This window comes from Suncus etruscus, chromosome 8, assembly GCF_024139225.1.
Source record: "Suncus etruscus isolate mSunEtr1 chromosome 8, mSunEtr1.pri.cur, whole genome shotgun sequence".
Lineage (NCBI taxonomy): Eukaryota > Metazoa > Chordata > Mammalia > Eulipotyphla > Soricidae > Suncus > Suncus etruscus.
In genome coordinates, this window is record NC_064855.1 from 28,702,428 (window position 1) to 28,709,297 (window position 6,870).

At 39.9% G+C, this 6,870-nt stretch overlaps 1 non-coding gene across 1 annotated transcript; it reads left to right on the top strand.

Moving 5' to 3' along the window:
- Positions 1–5,030: 5,030 nt before the first annotated feature.
- LOC126016956 (U6 spliceosomal RNA) lies at positions 5,031–5,137 on the top strand. Its single transcript, XR_007498637.1, has one exon. It is a non-coding gene; the product is annotated as a U6 spliceosomal RNA (small nuclear RNA).
- The last annotated feature ends 1,733 nt before the right edge of the window (positions 5,138–6,870 follow it).

Sequence of the window (6,870 nt, forward strand, 5' to 3'; positions counted from 1 at the left end):
TATTGTATTTGTATCTGTTTTGTTTCTTCATTGCAAAATAAGATATATGCAGTGTGCATAAGAATTCGTTCATAAGTTTTGTTTTTACTATAGTCAGACCCTCCAATGGTCTGAGGGACAGTGAACTGGCCCCCTGTTTAAAAAGTTTGAGGACCCCTGAATGGATGAGGAAATATGAAGATTTCTATCTGAAATTGAATAATGTAACTTTAATAACAAAGGTCATATCTATTCAAAGGATAAGATTCAACTAACTGTTCTAACTTTCCATGGCTGATACTATTACTCTTGGAAGATATTGCCTACATCTCTGGTCTCCAATACTGTCCAAACTGCTCTTCTGAACTATGCATTGATATGGGCTGCTTTTGGCAATTCTACCTATTATCCCCAAGCCAATTATATCTCTCACTTCCTCCTCCATTATCCAAACTCACCCTGCTTTGCGGAGAGACCGCTCTACCTTCACTCTAATGGCTTCAGTATCCAGCAGCCACCTACTTATTTATAAATAAGTGACTATTTATAAATACAAATAGGACTTTGTCATATGCCTGTGTGTGCAGCTCTGCAAGATTGAGCATTTTTGATTGAGGCCTTCCTATTACAGGAAAAATTTGACTCTTCACCCTGTTCCAGAACTCTGACTTTCTTTAAAGGTTTTGAATTTACTCAGCATTATCCATATCAGAGCTTTGATCTCAGAGCCTTTGTTCATTCCTCTTCCTCATCAGGAAGAAACACTCATGTGGTGGCATGATCAGTCTTTTTATCTGTGCCACTTAACACAATGACTACCAACTAATTGTTCATTGCCACTATCTACCATTGAAATGACCCCTTAAAGTTGACCAGCATATTGTTTCTTCAGCTAAATAACCAATGTGTGGAGCCCAGTTTTGACTCATTCTGGAAGGACTGCTGTAAAGGGAAATTCTGACAATGGGCCTTGGCATTAGCCTTAAAGTGAAGGTCCAGGGAGGTAGAACTGAAGCTTTACATTCCTTCACATGTAAATTTGAACCACATAGAGAGAACTCTGGTTGTGACACCATCTTCAGCACTTGGTGTGAATAAGATCGATGACCACTATTCCTATAGTCTTCAGGCGGTTCATATTGTTTTATTGTCAAGAGGGAGGTGGTAACTTTGTGCCACCTTGACATATAATAAATAATTTGTGGCATAAAGAGAGCAGATAGAAGCTCAAGCAACAAGTCTTGGCTTGAATTCCAAGGCTTAGTGCTCTTATGACATCAGGAAGTCTGTGACTCAATATACTTACCTGCTAGGTTTCTGTTAGTAGGTTTGGTGTTGGATTTGTGGGGTAGAATAATACAATCTATTTTAAAAGATCAACACAGGGGTTTGGCATATAGAAAGAGCTTCTAAATGTTCCTGTTCTTATAATTTTTAATGGTTTCAATTCTCTAGCAACAAACTACTTCACTTTGGCTAGGTTGCTTATTCTATTTTTTTTACTTTTAATTTTATTTTATTGAAACCATTGTGATTTACAAAGTTCTTTTAGTTGGATTTCAGATATACAGTGAATCAGGGCCATTCCCACCACTAGTGCCAACCTTCCTCCACCAATATTCCCAGAGTGCATCCTATACCACCACTCTTTGCCCCCTGGTCTGCTAGTATAACAGGCCCCTTTTAAGTTTAGATTGTTACAGTTGGGGTCTCTTGATTCTATTATTGTTGACTTTGGCTTGAATATTTAGTTCTGTCCCTTTTTTTCTCCACCAATGCATCTGATACCACTTGGTTCCTGGCCCCATCTTTTCTCTTTTCCCTTCTTAATTTTATATAAAAATGCAAAAATATGAGGTAAAACAAAGTATTATGTATCTCAAAGTTCTATGAAAAAAGGTGGGAGCTCCTAAAAGGTAAAAAATAGAAAAGAAACGGGGGTGGCAGTTTTTTTTTTTGCATAGATGCACAAAAGTTGGGGGAAAATATAAAGGAAAAGCTTTGGCCTAAAAGTCAGGGTGTCCCTATCCAGGAGGCATCCTGCCATAAGACCAAATACAGGCTTCAGGCTGTTAAAGTTGACCAAAACTGGCCTGGATCCAGGTTGGGGTCTGGGTTTGGAGATGGCCAAGCCCGGGGAGGTCAGGTCAGGTATGCCCAAGGTCCAAGGAAAGCCCACCACTCAATTGAGGAGACACAAACCTTGGAGGATGCAATCACACGTAGGTTTATTTGTTTTCCAGGATCCTTCCCCGCAAGCTGGGAATTCAGTCTGCAGTAAAACCCGAGAATCCAAATTCACAAACATTTAAGGGAATCCATATGATAATGAGCATGATAATGAGTATACAGATCAAAGCATTTCATAGGTTTATACGGTTTGAATCATCCAATGATTTTTTACAGAAAAGGCGCAATTTTCTGTCTGTTCAGCCTCTTCATGACATCATTTACCCCCAACTTCTAGGCTGATGGCATGCAGAGATATAGGTTGAACCCTTAGGTGATCGTCTAATCTACAGGATGGAGAACCCATTCTCTTAACAGCATAGTGACCAGAGTGATTAGGGGAAGGGAGCCTTGTTTATTATATCAAGCAAGCCAGGGACAGAAGCGAGAATAGCATTAAACTAGATTTTACCCTTATTCTACACCTAAGTGTTATTCTATCTATACCTATATGTTATTCCTTTTTAGTGACTTTATGCAATTATTCTTCCCTAATCTTCAAGGGCCATCTGTCCTCTGCGGGGATCTCCTTCTCGAGGGTCGAGGTGTTCCTCTGTTGGAATGTAAGATGATTAGTTGGTTTCCCCTCCCTTCAAGATGTCTGGTGGAAAATAAGATGTCCTCACATTCCTAGGAATGCCCTTTGTGATTTACAGCCTGATCTCAGGAATCAGCTGACTCCTTGGGCCTCAAAAGTTAGTCTCAAAAATTACACACTGAAATCCAAGGTTAAAAGGCTACACCCCAAAATCAAAAGTCACTTCTTTTCCAGACTCAACAAGGCATACTAAGTTATCTAGCCCCAAAGGTTTTCTTCATGGTCCCAGGAAACGTTTTCAGTCATGGTTGTTGCAGTCAGGCTTCTGTAATTAAAGATCTTGACTTTTACACAGCTCCTATGTTGAAGTCAGGGTGTCACTGGTTTCAGTGTCTTCTGATTTCATTTCACTGATAAGTGGCAAGGCAGGGAAACCTGCCTTGAAAGCAAGTTGTTGCTGTTTCCAAGTCACTAGGGTGTCATATGAACCCACCCTGCAGCAAGTTGGTGCCAGGGCAGCATTAAGACCTTTCCCAGTAGATGTTCGATTCTTGGTGCTAGTGCAGAAAACTGTGCCGATTCCAATGATGATTCCAAGGTTAAGGGACTAACAGCTGATGTCTGATCCACTGCAGCCTACATCAAGTCACTATGACAAATGTTCAGGGTGAAAGGCCCCCCTACAATATAAAATTTATGAGTTCCTATCTATATTAGATAAGACTTTATGTACATAAGATTTCCCCATTTTAATGTGTCTATGTAAAAAGGGATAATCCACATAATACTACTGGTGCATATAGGGATATAAACAACTAGCTAAACAACCTCAATAATCTGTTTCCAACATGAACTCAGAACCTAAGAGAAACTTATCTTTAGAATTTCCTACTAGGGGCAGGAGAGGTGGCGCTAGAGGTAAGGTGTCTGCCTTGCAAGTGCTAGCCAAGGAAGGACCTCAGTTTGATCTCCCGGCATCCCATATGGTCCCCCCAAGCCAGGGCAATTTCTGAGTGCTTAGCTAGGAGTAACCCCTGAGAATCAAACAGGTGTGGCCCAAAAAACAAAAAAACGAAAACAAACAAAAAAAGAATTTCCTACTAAACAACTCGAGAAAAGGGATGGAGAAAACTATATCTACTTACAGAAATACACAATAAAAATTTTACCTATTAAGGAAACACATCTCAAAAATATATGAAGGAAATACACATATCTCCCTTGAGTCTTTTGAGGAGGGGATTAAAATCTGGGGCACAGCTTTAGCCTGAGACATAGTTTTGTGGAGTCTACAAAATAGCTGCTACAAAATAGCAGAAACATCCTTGAGCCCAGGGTCTCTCAAAGCCTAATCCAGTAGCAAGCAACACAGTGGCGGGAGGTGTGAGAAAGGGCTGAAAATCAGCAGTGGTGGCAACAGCAGCTTCTTCCTAGGCAGAGACAGGGAGGCTGGGAGGCTGTGCTTTCACTTTGGGAGCTGGCTGGCAAGCTGGTTGAGGTTGGGGAAACATTCTGGTTCCTGAGGAGTTAAGACTGAGGATACAAAAGGTTAAATAGGGAGAAATAACAGATGAGGGGTGAGAGAGTGAAAGGATAGAAAGAATTTGTAAAGTGATAAGTGAAGAGATAAAAAAAAAGAAGGGTTGTATATAATAGGGGGAAGGACTATATACAATATAGACAGGCATTTTGTATAATACAGACAGACATTAGACTGAAATAGAGTTGTCCACCACAAACACATCTACAGACACACATAGACAATGAAGATTGACTCATAGGTTGCAATTGAAAAAGCTGACTCAGCTGGAATAGGTCGGAGCCATTAAAAAGTTTTAAAGACAGCAAGTTAGATAGAAAGGTTTTCCAATTCTTAGGCAAATCATCATAGTCTAGGGTAAACTTTGCTGAAGACAGGCTTCCTGTGTTAGATTGTGCATAGAGCATTCTTAAAAAATATCATAATTTTTTCAAGCCTAGAATAATAAGCAATATGGTAATGAGCACTGTAAAAGGAGTCTACACCATGAAGTATCATTCTAACGGGTCTTGAGCACTGAGATTCCTTTACTGACAGTAACCTAAAACATGGGCATTATAACATAATAGTAAACTAGCTTGAACTGAAAATAAATCACAAAAACATACTCAATGAGTGAGCAATGTAGCAAGAGTCTAGTCATGAAGCTGCCTATTCCAATGTTAACATTAGATCATATTAAACATTAGATCATATTAGCAGGCATAATCAAATGGAAAATGACTAGATTAGAATGTTTGTCAAGTACTCACTTCGGCAGTACATATACTAAAATTAGAATGATACAGAGAAGATTAGCATGGCCCCTGCGCAAGGATGACATGCAAATTCATGAAGCATTCCATATTTAAAAAAAAGGAATGCTTGTCAAGACATTATAATGAGTACTGTATTTGGAAACTGTCATGCGAAACTAGGGTGCCCAACCTATAGCTCCAAGAACCACTCTGAACAAAAAGATCGAAGAGTTGTTATAGACAGATTAAAATCAAGACACTAAAACATTATTGTAGTGAGTACTGTAGTGGGAGTTCATGGCTTCCAAATGCATTCTGCACCTATTTATGTGGATAATAACATTAGAACATTATAGACATCTATAAAGATGAGTTGATTAAACACCTGCTCAATCTAAACAGATGTATCTGTTGTTGTGTTTCTTCTCTTCCACTTTGTTTCTTTCTCCTAGCTATACTCTGGAGCTAAAGGTGTTCTAGACAACTACCATTTAGACCATTTTGTTTCTTCATGCAGTTATTCTAAATACCACATATAAGAGATATAATTCAGTTTATTCTCTTTTTTAATCTTTATTTAAGCACCATGATCGTAGTTGGGTTTCAATTATAAATAGAACACCCCCCTTCACCAGTGCAACATTCCCACCACTAATGCCACCTTTCCTCCTCTTCCACCCCTGTCTGTATTCCAGATGGGCATTCTACTTCTCTTATTCTTTAACATTGTCATGCCAGTTGTTAATTTAGTTATTTCCCTAACAGCATTCACCACTTGTTGCGGCGAGCTTCATATTTTGAGCCGGTCCTTCTGGCTTTTAGCTTACTCTGTTTTTAAGATCACTTTATATTTTTCTTGTTATTGGTTTTAGGGCCATACATGGTGGTGCTAAAGGCTTACTTTTGGCTTTGTGCACAGGAATCATATGACAGGGCTTGGGGAATGGCATATGGAGTGTCGGACATCAAAAATCAGGTCTGCCCTGTGCAAGGCAAGTGCCCTATCAGCTGTACTATTTCTCTGGTCCTTCATTTTACTTATTGACCAGGTCAGCTCTGCAAGTTTCTTCAGCTTTCAGATTTGATGATTCAGGGAACTTCTAGGACTCATCCATACTGGAACTCTTGGAAGCACCCCCAGGAGAGTGAGTAAGATCATTGCTCCTTATAATAATGCTCAGTGGGACTTGTCCTGGAAGATATGCAAAGATGACATTTGCAGAAGAGGGAAAGCCCACTTCAGTCTGGCTGAATCTTCTCTGGAACTTGGTACTTTGAGACAGGACCAGTGACAGATGTTATGATGGACATCTGCTGGTGATCTTTCTGAGAACCATGGCAAGAAAGGAACCACTCAGCAGGATGACTTAAATTAATTTTCTTGGAAAGATGATGTTGGCTGGCCTTCTGCTTTGCCTCATCAATGGGCAGGAAAACCAAGCAGGAAGAACTTGAACCCCGCCTTCTCTGCTGGCTCCAGAACATTGCCTCTCTGAATTTGTTCCTTGCTCCAATTCACATTTGCCTTCAGTGCAGGCACTGCTGTCCTTCAGTCTCTTTGCCATTAGTCTGATACATATATTGTTGGCTTTGTGCACAAAGCATTTGGATGAAATTGCATGAGAAGAGAGCATGCAGAGAAGGATAGTGTCTTTAAGTAAGAAGTCCTGGGGCCAAAGAACAAAGGTGTTCTCAGTGCTATAGATAGGATTCTTGGATGAAGACCCAAACTAAGGATGACTTAGGTAAGCCCAAGCCTTGTATTTATTTCATACCTTGAATGCCAGAGTCATCACCTTGCCTTCTTCTATCTTAACCCAATGTTGTATTTAATATGAACTTTCTGT